This window comes from Falco rusticolus, chromosome 9 (genome assembly GCF_015220075.1).
Source record: "Falco rusticolus isolate bFalRus1 chromosome 9, bFalRus1.pri, whole genome shotgun sequence".
Lineage (NCBI taxonomy): Eukaryota > Metazoa > Chordata > Aves > Falconiformes > Falconidae > Falco > Falco rusticolus.
In genome coordinates, this window is record NC_051195.1 from 16,275,730 (window position 1) to 16,293,268 (window position 17,539).

Below are 17,539 nucleotides of genomic sequence, written 5' to 3' on the forward strand. Positions count from 1 at the left end.
TGCTAGTAATTCCCTATTCATTTGCCTTGGTACCAGTGAAAAGAGTTTTGTATTTAAAAACAGAACTGCTCGTACTATATTATTTAGAACAGTACTCCAAAACCAGAAATGACTAAGGAGAACCACTGCAGCTACATCAAATCAAGCAAGACACACTCCAATTCTGTTGCTTTTAAGTGCACAGGGTCAACATGTATTCATTTGCAAAGGCATCTTCATTTCTGTAGCAACAGGAGGTAGATCACCTGTGTAAACTGACAGCAGTTAATGCAAAAATGTCCAACCAGCTACAAGAAATTGGTGGGTTTTTTACAGAGTAACTGTATTGGTTAGCCTCTGAAAGTCCCTGACCCAAGGCAAGAAGGACTTTTAAAAATTAAATAAATAACTGAAGAACATGAAATAGCAATGTGCACGTCTAGCTTGCAATTCTATTTATTAACGGCACTGCTTGTTCTTTAGAATCTGTTTGCGCTACCTTCAATTACTTGCTGAGAGCTGCTCAGATCTGGCCTCTGTGTCATTGTTTGTATTGCACAGAAACATGAATCAAGTCTGTCAGTCTTTTGATGTGTATGCTAAGTCAACAGTGCAGTCATTGTAAGTACTTATCAAAAACCCCTCCATGTTTTCCACCAATGAAGACGGAACAATTTTTACCCCTTTGCTTGTTGTTATCATTCTGTGGAAGATTCCTTTAAAAGTGACATTTATTTGTCAGCTGGAAAAAATAATCTTGTCAGGTGTTGTTCTTAATTATAGATTTTGAGATTTATGAATCTTACGGGTTTTTTTTCACTTCAGGACATGTCGTCTTAAAAAGCATTAAGTAAATATTAGAGCTAGCGTGGCATTTTTATGTTTTCTTACTTAGGCAGTTACCTTATAACATTCCTCTACTTACAAGGAATCAGATCTAGTAGTAGTCCTTCCAGAAAGCAGAGGTTTGGACAGGTAGACATTTACTGAATCCCAAAATACAGTTAAATACAAGCTATCCTAATCTCTTTACAGAAGAATATTAAGCTGACATTGTCAGTTTAATTTCATCAAAGGAATAAATGTCCTGTTGCCCCAGGGACTCCAGGAAAAGGTATTTTGAGGTTTGGTCATTATGCCAGGCATAATAGTCTCTTTTCTTCTGAATCAGTGTTACAGTCTTAAAATAGGAAAAGCAGCAGCGTACAGAAAATAATATAGCAAAAAACCCCTACACTTTAATTTGGGTTCCCTGTAATGGACGAAAGCTCTGAGACAAGATAAAAACTATGGTGGTAAAATTCCAGCACTGGAAATTAGGTCTTTGTTTCTGCATCTACTATTATTAATCTGGCAGCTTTTATTAGACCCACAGGTTTGGTTCAGCACTCCCTAAAGTTCAAAGCAGTTCAAATCGAATAATCGATGCTGGTGTCATAGCTTAAGACCAAATGACAGTGCAGAGACTAAACAGATTCAGATACCAAACTACCTCAATCATAGATATATGGCAGGTTTTGGAATTACACATCTTCCTTCTGTGGAAGAGGTGGCTCAGTCCAGGAGAGATATCAGCGGGTTAGCTTAATTGTCCTAGCCATGCCACATGTCCTGCTTTAGGTATGACCACCCTCTTTCTCGCAAGCATCCCTAGAGACTGAAGAGATGGTCCCAAGACGTGTTGCACGGCAGTGGGTCCCCTGGCTTCTCTCCCTGTGGGACTCCAGGCACTGTCAGTAACGGCATCAGGCAGGGAACACCTCAGGCTTGGCGGGCTCATGCTCACACTTGGCGCCTGAGAACTGGCTCAGTGTTGCTGGTGCTCACAGTCCGAAAGGTTCCCCACCATAAGTGATTTCTTCATTCTTATAACTAAATTACTCCTTAATGCTATAGGGTTAACTTGCTACAGCAGGATTATCACTCTAAAATTCTCTGCAGTGAATTTCTCAAATGTGTACTTATTAGATGCCTGGTATTAACCCTGGAATTACTGTTTTTTAGATTCTTACCTACAGCCCATTGCTCTAATACCTAATAATAACTTTTAAAAAAATTATTATTTAATTATTTTTAATAAAAATAACTTTTTGTCCCTTTTCTTACATTTAAAACAAACAAGAAAAAGCTAACACATTGCTGCTAATGATACTTGCCATAAAGCTTCAGCTGTACACATAGTGCAAAAGAACAAAAAAAGCCTGCAACGACAACCACCCCCACATCCCGAATCCCACTGAAACAAAAAAATAACCCTGTGGCTTTATATCATGCAAAGGTTTCTCAATTGGATTTGATCAAATTTAGTTCCGGAAAGTTTCACAGTCAAGACAGAAAAAAAAAAGAAGTTACTCTGTTTAAAGCATATATATATATATATATAAAAAATTGATTCATTTGCATTTTTCTATCAATTATCTGTGAGTCATACTTATATCTTGGAATACAATACATAGATGAGTCATACAGAGAAACAGCCTCTGCATAGGAAGTTACACAGTCACTTTAGAGTAACGCTGGTTTCCCAAATTGAAACAAAGGCCGGTCACTTGTAATTACAGATAAATCTCCAGAGTTGGAGTACTTTTTTAGAAAACTCACTCCCTTCTGCGCGTGCAAAACCAGAGCCTGATTCAGAGCATATGGAGTACACAACTACTAATTCCCATTAGCTCTGGTGGCCCAGGAAACCTCTTGGGCTCACCACTTCAGCTTAGGGTTTTTTCTAGAAACAAGATCTCTTAAAGTACAGCTTTAACTTTGGTGTTCTGTCTGAGCCTCCTTCCAGGGCTGTTCTGTCTTTCTTGAAGCTCTATGTGCATCTGGAGTCAGGTAGCTAGGTGTGAGACTTCACATCTGGTCCATGCAAACTGTTACAGAGCACCAACGATCTTTAGAAGTGGTTTGCTGAGAACAGCAGAGTCAGATGCACGCGGCAGGGCAAGGTCTCTCTCAAGTGGAACTGCCGGTGTGACAGCCATCCCAAATTCGACAGGAAGCCGAGCAGTATCTGCCTGAAGAACTGCAGTTACTGAAGCACACTGTCTAGGGAGATGGAATTGCTACTTCTAATACAAGACCTTTGATGAAGCAGTGTCCTTTGTACATTAATGTGTCCTCTTAAAATTTCTGGAGACTCAGAGAATAGCCTTGCTTTCTTCTGTATGAGACCATTGATCAAGACAGAAGAAATTAAGAGCTTCCTAGCTTATCCAGGATGCTCTGAATATTCCGGAATGATGGAAATGGTAGGGAGAGAGAGAAAAAATATCATACCAACAGCATCTGCTGACTGCCAAATGCATTGTAATTCCCTATCCTTTGAAATAAATGCTATTCATATGCACTGCAAAGCCTGCGAGTGGAGGAACTAAACATACCAAGATTTGAAGCTCTGTACTCAAGAGGCTGGCTATCATTCAGACTGTGGTTTCTGAGTCCAAATATGAGTAAAACACAAGTTTTCCCAAATCCTGGAGACACAAGACTGCACACCTTTAATCACTGATATATAGTTTACCTGGTTAGTGTTTTTAGAGCATTAGTAACACGCACAGAGGGAAAACGGACATGCAAACTGGAGTATATGCATGAAATATCGGTGATTATGTTATATATGCATCTGAGAATTGTACTTTATTCAAGTCAGGATCTAATCCAGCTCCCATTAAGTCAGTGGGAATTTTGCCAATGAAAACAATAGTAACAGGATCTGGCCAAAATAATTTAATCCACCCTCTTCAGCTGCTGTGCTCACAGCAAGAATGTTGCCATTAAGAAGTTTATATGGACATAAATATTCACTTTAATTTCCTAGAGTTTGTCTACTTGCTTAAAATTGCATTTGTGATTAAAAAAAGAGCAACACAGTGTATTAGGGTTGCATTTTAATCACTATAAGTTCAGGAATAAATAGAAAAACAGCTTAAATATTTTATACAGGTTATATTGCAATCTTGAATTAACATTTTGGAGTTGTTTATTTCTTTTTCTTTCTCTGTTGGTTTATTTTTCTTGTGTTGGTTCAGATTTCCAAGCTGCTATGTGAGGGTGGCTCTGATGGGTTTGGATTTTTTTTCTCCTATAATTGCATTCTGGAAAATAGTCACTGTGCATTCTGTATCACTGAATCACATCTTGCTTCATGCTGTGTTTCCAATCCAAGAGGAAGAAAGGTTTAGGGGTGTATCATACTAAGACTATGTTTAATAGGCTGCTACAAACCTTTGGAGGATGCAAAACACTAATGCAGGGAGGTTTCCAATAGCTAAAGAGTTTCTGAAACCAGTATGCAAAGGTTTACAAAACCAGACCCTGCTCGTCAGTGCTGCCTGTTGCCTGCGAACTCCATTAGGAGCTGCCCAGACCAGGAATTGCTCAGGTTTAGTTCCTTGGCTTAGAAGCTCCTCACGGAGGAGAAGAGGCCTTGTCTGGAGACCTGGTGGCTTGTCCCCCTGTGCCTGGCATCTGTTCAGAGCTGACTACTCTTAAGAAGCTCTGCAACTCCATGCCCTTCTTTCTCCTCCCTTTCCAGAGTACAACCCTGAGTTGTGAGCTGTGCAAACACTGCAGCTGCAGTCAGCCCTTCACAGTGAAGGCAAGCACTGATATGCTCTAATACAGGCTTCCAGGTTTCTCAGAAGTATGGGGAAAATATAGTTCTACTGTGGGCTGGACATGGAAGGGAAGAGTTTGGGAATCTGTAGAGGCTGATCCAGAGTGGAAACAGGTGAGTTAGGGGCTGTGGCAGCTGCTTTTGCTGCTACCAGGATAACTGCTTCATTTTACAACCTGCACTGTGCCCATCTACAGACACTACTGCAGGGATCCGGTATCATTATTATGCCTCCTGAAATTGCCACTTAAAGCATTCAGGTTTTGAAACAGTTGTCTGGTTTGTTTCCATGACAGCTTGGGACTGAAGGCTGGCAGAAGCAAACTAGACAGTATGCACAGTGGTTGCCACTTAAGAGTAACCATGCGTCTCATAGTACCTTGCGCTGTCACCGCTTCCTGATCTAGCCAACTTCAGTGCGGATAACTGTACCTTCCGTGCCTTCCCTGCCTCTCTTCTTTTTTTTCTCCTGATGTCCCCACAACCTTGTAATATCATCTTGTCCGACCTTTGTTACTAAAGTTAAAAAGTCACTGAAAATTCAATTCTCCTTCTTCTTGCTCTCCTTCTCCTCTTTTTCTCCTTTGAGTCTAGCTGTACTTCCTCTCCTGTTTCTGAATCCTTGAAAATCTTTGGAGGTTAAACTAAGCCCAAAATGTACCATGCATCCATTTTAACACCCTTTATGGTCGCACAACAGTGTCTAGTATTATTAGGAAATCTGTTGATTTTCCTCAGCTTTAAGTACGAAGCAAAACAAAACTTTCTCGGTGAAGCATAGTCCGGGTGGAGGGGAATGCAGGAGCTAATAACGTGCCTACAGTGTGCACCTCCGTGTACACACGTTTTAGTTGCCTAATGACATCACTGAGAAATTGTGTACCTTGACCCCACCTGCTCACAAGCCAAACTTTAGATTCACTTTTGGATTTGCTCTGTGTTTTGTATTCTTGCCAGAGTCTTGGATGAGGTCTTGGTGGTGGTATCTGCACCCTTCTCTCTGCCATTTCTTCTGACTTTGATATTGTGGCTTGCTTTTCCTTTCCCCTCATTGTCTAGTCTTGGTTTCTATGACTATCTCTGTATTGCAGTGCACAGATGTGCAGTAGCTATGTATTTTTTTAGAGTATTTTTAAAAAACATTAATATTATAATTGCAAAGGCTGTTACCCAGGAAATATTTGGATCATTTCACAGTGGATATCTGAATCCTATTAGTGGGTAGTGAAGGTTACAAAATTCTCATACCATCTCCTAAAAATATTTGGAAGGATTTTATGTGTGTCTCTGCAAAACCATTTAATTCTGCATTCTGACTGTCTGGTTATAAAGTTGATTGTATATTAGATTTGGTTTACAAAAAAGAGAGAGCAAAATTCAATGGATTGAATTAAAATCCTGAATAGGAAATAAGATATAGAAACATCCCTCCTGGATATACTGAGTTATGAATTATGTGACTGAATACTATTTTCTATCTATATTTAGTGAATTATTTATTCCAAACAGATTAATTACAAAGATGACTCTGAAGACAAAACAAGATTTCTCAATGTATAGTTACTCGATTTTGGGTGCAGTGGTGGGTCTTTTGATTACCTAATCTATTGAGAATCCATTAATCTTTATTATACTACTTAATGGCCTAGAAACACATTACAACAGCATAGTAGCTTATTTATAGCTATATAAAGTTGAATTACTTTTAATGATACATTTGCATACAATTATTGCAATCACACTGAAATGGAACAGCTACCCCAGCACATTCTTGAGACTTTGACTGAAGAACTCTGAGGATTTCCCTTTGCAGCTGCTGGAAAAAGTAAAGTTCTGGCCCGTTCTCCAGTATGCGGTACGTGCACTACCACTGCTGCTGGAAGGAGGGAGCCCGTGTTGTTCCAAAGCAAACCGTAAACACCAATTCCCCTGAGAAGTCCAATAGGCTCAGTGCAAAATATGAGTAACTAATGTTTTCACGGATGTCAGCTCTCATAGTAAGTCTGTTTTCTATTTCAATTAATATTTTGCATAAATCAGTGTCTCAGTAAAATAAGCAATACCAGACTGAAAAGAACACAAGGCAACTGTAATTAAGCCACATGTTTAGTAATGTGCTGAACAAACAATGGAAAAAATTACTCTTTGGTTACTAAATCAATTGTAATCAACCTCATTCCACCCACTCATCCACCTCTTTGAGGGGATAATACAGCTGTAGATATCAGGAACATATCCAGCAACTAAATTAATAAAACAAAATTGGTGGTTCAGCTACACGTGTTGGCATGAATGTATTACTCCCTACAGCTTTATCTCTACAAACATCTTTTTGCTCCCAGAGGGCACTTTAAAATACATACCATTAAAATAAATATAAAGAAATTACTCAGCCTTATAATTGTAGCATCTTTTAAGAGTTTCTCTGCCTGTTGCCAAATAGTTTGAAATATGATGGATTATTGCTAACAAACTATTTATCTCCAATAGTCAAATATAACCTACGGGCTTATATTGCTTTACTCTATATAAAGTGAATACGGCTTTCAGAAAGTTTGGTGTCAGTTTGCTGTCAGGCAGCTTGTCAAGCTCAAAACGGTCACATAAGATAGGGGATTCAGTGGCGCAGTGACTACCATCAAATGGTATGGGATAACAAGTCAAGGATTCTGCCACTTTGATGTAAATACAAGATAGTGCAGGGTCCTCATTCATCAAACCTTCCCTAACAGATGTGGCAGAGGAAAGGCATTTCCTGCTTACCAGAGTGAGGGGGAAGATGCAAAGGGGCAGGTTTAACATCATCTGTAGCCTGAAGCCAAAAATTACATTTTTGTTAGCTACATGGAAGGCTTGGCAACTGGTCATGGCTGCTGACGGTTCTGCTTTGGTGTATTGCTTGCTCCTGCCAAAAAGGAGTGGTGCTGATAACTAGAAAAGCATAAAAAAGTGACTGCTCAATGTCCATGTGTTTGCAACAAGGAGCAAGGCAGCATCCTTCCTGCAGGAGAGGGAAGTCATTGTTTAAGGCAGTGATACTCATGCACCCAAGGCAGCTCTGCTGCGGCTGTCTGGAAGCTCGTGTGGACAAAACTGGACCACAGGCTGAACCCTGACATTAATTTTGAAATGTGTTGTAACACACAAACATTGCTGGAATACATATACAAGCTTCCGTAAACCTTGCTAACTGCAAAGGGGAAGTCAGCTGTCTTACCAATGACTCTAGATTTGTTTATCTGGCAAATTGCTGTACTCGTGTATGATGTGAGGTGTCTGGGAATTCATCTCAGGTGAAAAGCATGCAGAAAGTGTGCTTAATGCTTTTATCTTATTAACCTGTAACTATTAGTCAGTGAAGTGTTTAAAGAGCTAAGAACTACTTAAAAATAAAGGACATCACCTTGCCAGCTCTTTGGTAGTCTTCAAAGACTGGAGATGGCTTATGGGCATGAAAGAGAATGAAAGAAGCAAAGTTTCTAATTCCTGGGCTGAAATTCCCTGGAGGTGCTTGCCTAAAGAGGGCAGATACACATCCCCAGAGCCTATTCCTTAAAAGAATACAAAACTGCATTACTTTTCTCTATTTCTTATGTAAGATTCCACTAATCAGGATTTCCTGGAGAAATGAATGTCAGCTAAATCTTAATTTTTGTGGGCTTCCCACACAGCAGCGATTATTAAATCCAATAAATACCTCCTACAAATCTGTATGTGCAACGCTAAAAGAGTAATTCTTATCGTAGGGGAAAAAAAACTTTATAGCTTTACTTGTGGTTTATAAATATTAATGAAATATTTTTTAGTAGATCCTTGTAAACTTAGAAGATATCTAGAAAGTGTATGTAATTACTGCATAATGAAATCAAGAATTTGAAGGAAGCGGAGACAAATCTTGAAAGAAAATTTAAGTTTGCATGAAAGGTTCAGATACACACCTTTGGTGTTTAAAACCACTTTCAGGTCTAAGTTACATTAATGCCTTGATGCTTTTGAAAATCTTAGGTGCCTATTTTTATATTGAAATCACTTGTTAAAACTCTGTTAGTGGCTTGACCAAAACCACAAAAATGAATGAGAGGCAAAGTTAAGAGCTGGAAATGAAAGTCCTTATTTTCATTTTTAAGACCATTATTCCATAATTAACCTGTGTGTGTGCTGGAGTGATTTTGTTTAGCTTTCTTGACTCCAGAGATACACAAACGTTACCCACCTAACTGTCCTGAGATGCCAGTATGTTCAGCTTTGAATATTCAGTGAAATTGTGTCATAAGATCTGTGAGTGACGATGAGACACCAGGCACAGGCATCCCTGGACCCTGTGATCTTCTGTTAGTAACTAAGTAAGCTGAAGTGCCAACTGCAGCAGCAAGCTTGTGCTCTCATTCACCTGCTTTGAATGTTCGGTGGTGGAGGCTACAGCGACAGCTAGATAAATAAAACATTAAACTACAGAGGAAGCATAATAGCATGGAAGAGTTGTCCATGGCTGTTGCTGTATTCTCACATCTTCAGTGGGAAGTGGAATAGGACAGGTGCTCTACAAGCCCATTTATTTCTTTCAGCATTGTTATCTTAGAAGGTAGTCAGAATAATACAGATCGTGCAAATAATCCTGGCATGGGAATGCAATGCTACTCCCTTGGTGTAGCATTGCTCTTCTAGGGGTAGGGAGTTGGGTTCAACAATGTAGATGCTGCTGCACTAAGGCAAGACAGGTTTACTAACGAAAAGCAGCTGGCCAAGGCAGGAGCCCAGATAAGTATGACTTTCTGCACTGTATAGGCATTATAGGCAAAGGCTTAATAATAAGCCCAAGTATTCTCACCAAACCTGAAGTCATTCCAGAGCGAGAAGCAGCCTACCACTTCTTTCATTCCGCCTTTACGTTATTGGCAAACAGAGAGTATGTGAAATAAATATTGTGACCATATGAAATAAATCCAGGTGAACCTGCATCTACAAACTTATCATATGTCAACTTGGTTGAGATGTCAGTTCTGTGAGTTGGCAGAAGTGGTCACATTTGGTTTGGCGTCATCAGCGGGCGAGGGGCAGAATGTACTGCTAGCAATTGTTTCCTGTTCCATTTACAAAAGCAATGCCAAGAAGTGCTCACGCAGCTGAAGGATGGGAGGCTGAACGAAATGTGAGTCAGTCCCTGAGTCAGCTATCCTCCAAACAGCCAGAAGCTGCTTTATCATGTATTACTGCCAATGCACTTGAGAAGTGGATACCACCACTCTAGAAGGACACTGGTCACTGCTGGAGAGGGGGGATACTGAAGAAGCCATTACACCTTGCTCCCTGGCACCCTGCTAGTGGGTGGCTGTAGGGCCGCTCTACCACAGCTCCTTTTGGCTTTCTTAAGCTGTGCTTCAGCCCATTTAAAACCTTTGTGTCTTATGGTAGTACAGGCACCATGGAGTGAGGGATGCTTAGAGGAGCATTCAGTCTCTCCCAGCTAGACTGGCAGACTGAGGTGGGGTATTAGCTACCTCCTAGTAGTGGAAATGGTGTCCTACTGAACTCACATAAAGCTCAGTGGTCTTACAGTGTGTTTAGTATGAATCAAATGTAAGTAAAGGATAAAGAGAAAAGAGAACAAATGTTGACTTCATCAAGATATGTAACATGTCAAAACCCAGGAGAAAAATTGGCAGTAATGATCTAGCAGATGAAAATAAGTTGCTTTGCATTACTAATGGACAGTTTACATTACAAAGCCACTATTCCATATTACACGATATGCATATGTTACATAACGTCCTCCCTATCTTGAGTGGATAAATAACATTAGCACAAAGCTGAGATGATTTATGGCAAGAATGAATCTCTCTCTATTACCCTTTTTTCTGACTAAGTTTCTCTAAGTATTTCTATCACGTATGAACTATTTCACTGGCCAAGCTAATTCCTGGAGTAACTCCCTTGGCTCCAGTGGAAGCATTCCAAAGATGATTTTGTAGCTGTACAGTAAAATAGGTCATACATTGAATAGATGGACGTTATAAAACAAAGTACTTGTGCTAATTGGCAATGGCATCATCCCAGAGCAAGTGGATTGCTTCTAGCCTCCATCACAGCTATCTCTCTCTGTTTCTTTTCTTTTTCTGTTGGTTGTATTCTAAAGCAACTAGCTCCTTGAAAAAGCGTTTTTCCTTTTGTCTGGAGACAGCTTCTACTTCTGCTTATGTTTTCAGTGATACTAGAAGCTAGTAGGACTTTGCTTGTTCTGATAGAAGTGTACCATTGTACTTAAACTGCCCGTCATCTTGCAACTGAAGATCTTGAAGCATATTACCAATCTTATGCCTCATAACACTCAGAAGGTAAATAGGTACTTTTATAGATATTAAATAAACAAGAAGTTAAAACTCTGTCTTGCCTTGAAAATTGCAATGGGTTTAGAGTGCGTGAATGTTGGGAATGGTCCTTGTACATTCACATACCAGTTGTTCTTTCTGGTGGAAATCTGACCATTGCTTGGTGGACTGTGCATCTAAAAGGACTTTGCATTGTGGGTGGAGGTTACATCAGCACACTAGCGGTTTGCGTGCAGCCCTGGGTCTGTGGCAATAAGCTGTTACATTTCTTCCTAACATATTTCAGATCACTGCAGAATTATCACATCATCACACAAATGATCAGTGCACTTTTGAATCCAGGAGGGAGCCAAATACAAAAGGAAAGCGCATATGTGCAATTTCAAAATGTGAAACGTGAGTTGCGGCTAAAAGGCTCATAGGAAAATCCTGCTACATACTTAGGTGACAAAAATGTCGTTACAGTTTTAAAATTTCAGATCCATTTTTTTCAGAGAGCTCAGCAACATTAATCAAGATTAAAAAAAAACAACCAAAGTTGTGTTAATTATGCATGTACAGAAGTCCAGGAAATGTGCAAAATCTTGAAATTATGAGAAGAGAGTTTGATGTTCTATTTAATATTTAATTTCATTGACACCCCCCCATAATTAACAAAAAGCTAAATTGTGCCTGAACTTTTTAAAATGCATATGGACTGACACTAAGTATGATCATTTTCAGTCTTAAAGGAATAAAATTGAGAAAATGGCAAGCAATCAAAAACAAAAGTTACATTACATGCCTAACTATTGTATCTATAGTGGCCACTACTACTCCTATTATAATACACAAGAGAATTTGAAAGCATTTAGATTTGCTTTTCCAGCTGACAATCTGCCGCAGGTGCTGTGCTATTATAAATAACTATTCAGCTGTTATGCATTATTGTCTAAATCACCATTTTGAACCTGAAGTATAAGCTGTACAACCCATAGATCAAATCTAAGAAATTGGCTCTTGTTTACAATGTAGTTATTTTAAAGGAAGAAAATACCCAGGAAATCAAACTCGCAAAGAATTTTAATTATGCTACTTGTTCCTAGGAGCAGTATTACAGTTTTACATTCCAATACTGTGTGCATGGGAAATGAAATACACAACACCTGTTAACAATATGTACTCTGATGAATGCGTGGCTAAAAATTGGTTTCTGATTATTTTTTTTTTAATTATATAGGGTGAGGAAAAAGAAGATTGAGTCCATTTTTTCCATAACCAGACAAATACTATCAACTTAGTATAATGATTTACATTTTATTAACATCAGTTGAAATCATATAGAGAACTTTTTTGGGACTGATACAGAAATAATTATGATTATCATTATTACATGAGTGATAATGGGATTCATGAATAGCAGAAAAAGGTGTAGGTAAGACTGGAAAAATGGTTTCCATTATAATCCTCTACTTGCAGCCTCTGATTTTTATTTCTCATTTGGCATCAAAAATTTACATGGCTGAGTTCAACTTAAAAAAATGCTTTATTTGGATTGCATTCAATTTCTCTGTATTTTCAACAAAATAACTTTTCACTGTGGCTATGAGAAAAAACATTTCTCTTCTCTATATATAAAACAGCAAGTTACAGTTTATATTTTAAAATGCTGCAGAGGCAGTTAAAATTTAAATAGTCATTTATCACGAGTAATGTCTTTGTTGGTTTGGGTAACGTGCAAAAGGTAGTTACCAAAGAGTAATACATGATACATGTGATAGCATAAAAGCAAGAGGTAGAAGACAAACTAGATTGTGCTTGATAGACCCAGGAGATAAAACTTTAAGTCAATTTTCTGTAGGAAAGCCTATAATCATCTTTTGAAGCTAAATCTGGGTTTGGAGCTTGATCCTCTTTTCATCAAAGGCAGTTTCAAAATTTACATCAGAGGAGGTAAAGAGGAAGAAATCACCTTTGAAAGAGTATCCCTGATCCTCCATTTTTGGGACTTTTCATTTTTACTGCATTCAAGTTCTAATTGCTAATTTTGTAGATAAGTAATGTCTCAGCCCTACCATCCTTGTGTAGGCTGAACTCCTCTGGGGCTTTTGCTGTAAATTGCTGAGCTGCTGTCCTGCTGGGGTGGCTACAACGCCGACCTAAGGGAGCCCTGACTAGGGATGTCACTGCTCGGGTGCCGTGCTGGTTCTGAGCAAACCCAAAGGTTGAGGAGAACAACTGAAAATATTACTCACGCAGCCTAACAAAGCCACGTACTTCTGAAGACAAATGCTGCCACTGCAGGGTTCTCAGGGAACAAAGGAAATCGTGGCCTTTACAAAGTACACAAATGGAATAAATACTTGTATACAAAGTCTGACTCATGGCTCGTGTAAAGAATATGACAAACTTCTTAGTCTAATTCATTAATTCTAAATAATTTCCTTTCAAATGCCATCCCCAGAAGCAGTTTCTATTGGAGCTATTTTTTCTCCTTTGCCACAGATTGTTTTTAAAGAATTATGGGAAATGACAACAGTAGAACCAAAGTTCGATTTTTCACAGATGAAAATACAAAATGCATGAAGTAATGTAATCCAGTTAGACAAGTGAGTAGATTATATCTTGGTTGCAACAGTGCACCTCTTGCTGAATATCAACAAGGATATGTTCCCTTCTTTAGAGTAAAAATAATATTTGCTGTTAATGTAAATGGTTCTGCATGTCCCTGGCAGTATATGCACAGATGCCAAATAGCATTAAAACTAGAGCGGAATCTCATAAGTTTCATTTGCGAGGAAGACTGTTTGCAGATGTTAAAATGAGGAGGATGATTCATTTACGTTGCTTTACCATAATGAAACTCCATTAACTTCAATCATCTTCCTTCAAATTTCTCTTCAACTAAATGAGAAAAGCAGAGGCTCATGTTCAAGGAACATTTCAAACAGTGCACCGAGGAAATTTAGAAACAGAATGAAAACCTAAGATAAGCACATGGGCAACTCTGCTACCTGTGGACCAAAATATGCTATTGTTCTTCATAACCCATCAGTCACAAGGATCAACAGAGCATGGCTGGGTGCTCCAGCTGAGGGGAAGACTGGTTGAGGTGAGCTGTGCCACAAAATCCTTTTCATTTTGAGTTCCATGACACTGAAGAACTCAAGAATGGGTCAGACTAATTAGGCACTTACTCTCCAAGAGGCTAATTTTAGATTCTGCCTCAACTAAACCAATTAATTACTTTAATAAATACGTTACGGAAGCATCTGACCTCAGTTCTAGCAGAAATCCATGAATGTTCCTTATGACATCACAGGCAGAGATGGTATGCAGTTAAACTGATATTCTTAGCACAAATATATGTGCTGGCCTCAGGTCCTCTGCTCAATGAGTTTTATTTTTACTAGGAATAATATGCTTAAGCTCTCTAGAGCTCTGCAAATTCATTTTTTACATGCAACTACATAAACTTTTTGGAGTGAATATGGACATTAACTCCTCCTTGCAGCTCTCCATAAACATCTGCTCGCACAGCAGATATTTCAAATCCAGAATCCAGGAAGGAAAGTGCTCCCAGGACTGATTACTGAGTTACATACCCTTTTATTTTAATGTACTCTGCCAAGATGAGTCCATAACCTCAAATGAGTCAGGGAAGAAAAGGGGAAGGGCAATAACAAACAGCTTCATCGTAATTTTAACCATATTGCCTAGTGATCACAGAATAACCTTTATGCTTAGATATTTAAGGAGACTACATGGACACATTCTTCCTGAGCGTGCTCATCCACTCATTGGGATTTGTACTCTGTGATTCCAAGTACACAAGGAGAAGACACGTGTGCCATCTACCCCAAGTTTATTACTTGTTTCTGGTGGTTTGGACACTTAGGATTGTAAAGTGGAGGTATGTTTGCCATGCTGACTCTCCAGGTATTGCTGCTATAGTGCAGATCCTGCTCCAAGACATCACTTAAACATTATGTTAGGTCCCAATAATTCAGGCTTGCCAGTCCATATTAAGTAAAGAAATTCTGAGACACCTTGAAAGCCGTTTGTGTAGTCCAACAAGCACACAAATGTACACACTAAAAAATACGGTCAATTTAAACTGGAAATATCGACAAGCTTAAAGTTGCACACAGACCCAGGCTGGCATAAAAGTCACAGGGCATTTTCTTTCTAAAGATGATTTCGTAAGCTCCAGTGTACAAGCCAACTTGCGTCTTAGGTAATTATGGTCTCTCTATTGAAAATCCCACTCTAATTTCAGCTGGATGTATTTTTTCACTTACTGCCCTAAATTGTTATACGTTATTCTAAAAGCTGGTTAACATCATATGGAGAAGGTGGCAAAAAATCAAGAGAGCTTCACAACAAAGACATGAAAGAAGTAAAATACGAAATCTCTGAAAGAAATGATGTTCCCATTTGGGGGCAAAAGGGCAAGGACAATGGAATCAGTGAATTTATATTTTTTCGTAGGCTTTGCTATGTTATTATGTGTAATAATAGTTTCAGGCTTTTATTTTACACAGTTGTGCCTTTATATCTTCTTTGGTCTGCCAACAGAATGAAATAATAGTTCAAACTGAAAAGTCAAGTTTTGACTATCAAAATGAAATTTGAAGATGGTTTGCCCAAAAGACGAATGTCTCATCTTTTCCATGGAGTTTAATATTTCAGTTCATGCAAACTTGTCAAGATTAATGGTAGTTTATACCTTTAGGAAAGACATAGAGGAGATTGGAATCTGAGCTCAAAAGGTACTCTGAAAAAAGAATATATACATATGTGTTATATAAAAACAATATTTGCATATATATGTTTACTTCATATTTTAATATAATATATGTAAAATTGTATTCAACAATTTTTATCTCTGTCTGCCATTACAGTATATTCTGTTGTTTCATTTGGGTTATTTCCTGCTGGTAATTTTTCTTACTACATTAATTTGCATGTTCCATAATGAAGAGCTTGTTCCCCTGAAGAATATAGCTCTCATTCAGTGCAACGATGCTTTCCTATGCACTCTCAATAATCCCAAAGACTTACATTAAGTTTCTGCTAAATTATTTGACTGTTTGTTGTCACCAGTGTATTCACACCTGTATAAGACTTAGAAAGTCAATCCCTGTCCTGAAGGGCTTAGAGTCACTCAATGGTCAGCGCTGTTCTTTTTGTCTCATCTTGAATGTGAGAGTTCTTAGCAGATTGTCTTGGTCTGAACATTGACTGTGATCTACGGAGATTTTGGGTTTGTTTTAGCAATTAGTGACCTTGGGGTAGGTAGTCTGAAATAGCTGCACTTTATCCATATTGCTTTATCTTATGCATTAGGTCTCACAGTTTAGATTCTTGAACTAAAAGGTACTTAGAGGGGTGAAAATCTTAAGTTTTCTTAGTTTATATTGATTATGTACTGCACTGTTATATGCACATTTACATTACTTCTACAATGTAATACATAGCGAGGGACAGTCTTGAACTATTGGGTTAAATACATTCATATTTCTTCTTGAATTTCTTGCTGGCAAGAAAAAGTACAGGTCCCCTGGAGATGGACTACATGTCCTTTTAAGTCTTTTCTATCTAATTTTTAGGATTTCTATGAACCTCAAATCAATTTTTGGCACTAGATATAGCAAGCAGTCTTTCAGCTAAGATCAAGAATAGAATCAATCTAATATTTGCTTTTATCCTCCATTGAGCCACTTCTCTTTATGGGGAGAGGATAATGGAATCATTGATAGAGTACATGTTTTACTTCCTTCAGTCTGTATGCGTATTGTTTTGAATAATTGAAAATTTATGATTTGCTAAATTTAACTTGTGCTTTCTTTTTGTCGGGCCAAGTACTAACGTTACAGGTCTCACAAAATCACTGCCAAATCACATGGAAATTTTGCCTACTTATTAATTAAATAGACGGGGAGAGATTCTAGATTGTATTGAAGAATGGTGAGCTCAAAGAAACAGCATCTTTCCCTAAATAACTCAGGACTCTGTCTATCCTGCTGCTGATACACTGAAGCAGTTATCCTCTTGCGTTTGTATCTTATTTAATTGGCTATTGCCTGAGAAATGGCAGAACTATCTTTTTGTTTTAAAAACAAGTTTCTCTGACAACGTGGGATTTATGTGTTTCTTTTTCTAGTACATAATCATACCCTGATTTTTTTTTTCTGAAGATGTATGATATGTAAAACAGAAGAACACTACCTAGAGGGAATACTATTCCCTGGATAGAGTATCTGCGGTGAATGTTATAAAAGAGCCAGGAGAGGATGATTAATTACTATGTTAATGCACCTACGTCCAATAACGCGTGACTCCTTATTGAGAGCCATGTAGCGCTAATGTACTGCTGCTTTCACAATCGCCCGTTTGTTACTAAGAGGTTCAAACGCAAACACTGTCTGCAAGATCTCCATACATGCCCATATTTTCTTGATACTTGTCCCACAGGGCAAGAATATAAGCCATTTGTTGTGAGGGCTGGCAGTTGGGGGAGCTATATGTCCATCTGATGTTGTTCTAACAAGCAAGGCTCTACTAGGATTTTCCATCTACTTTTCGTTCTGAATTTGCCTATGTTGGTGATGCTTAACTTAAAGGTGAATGGAACTGT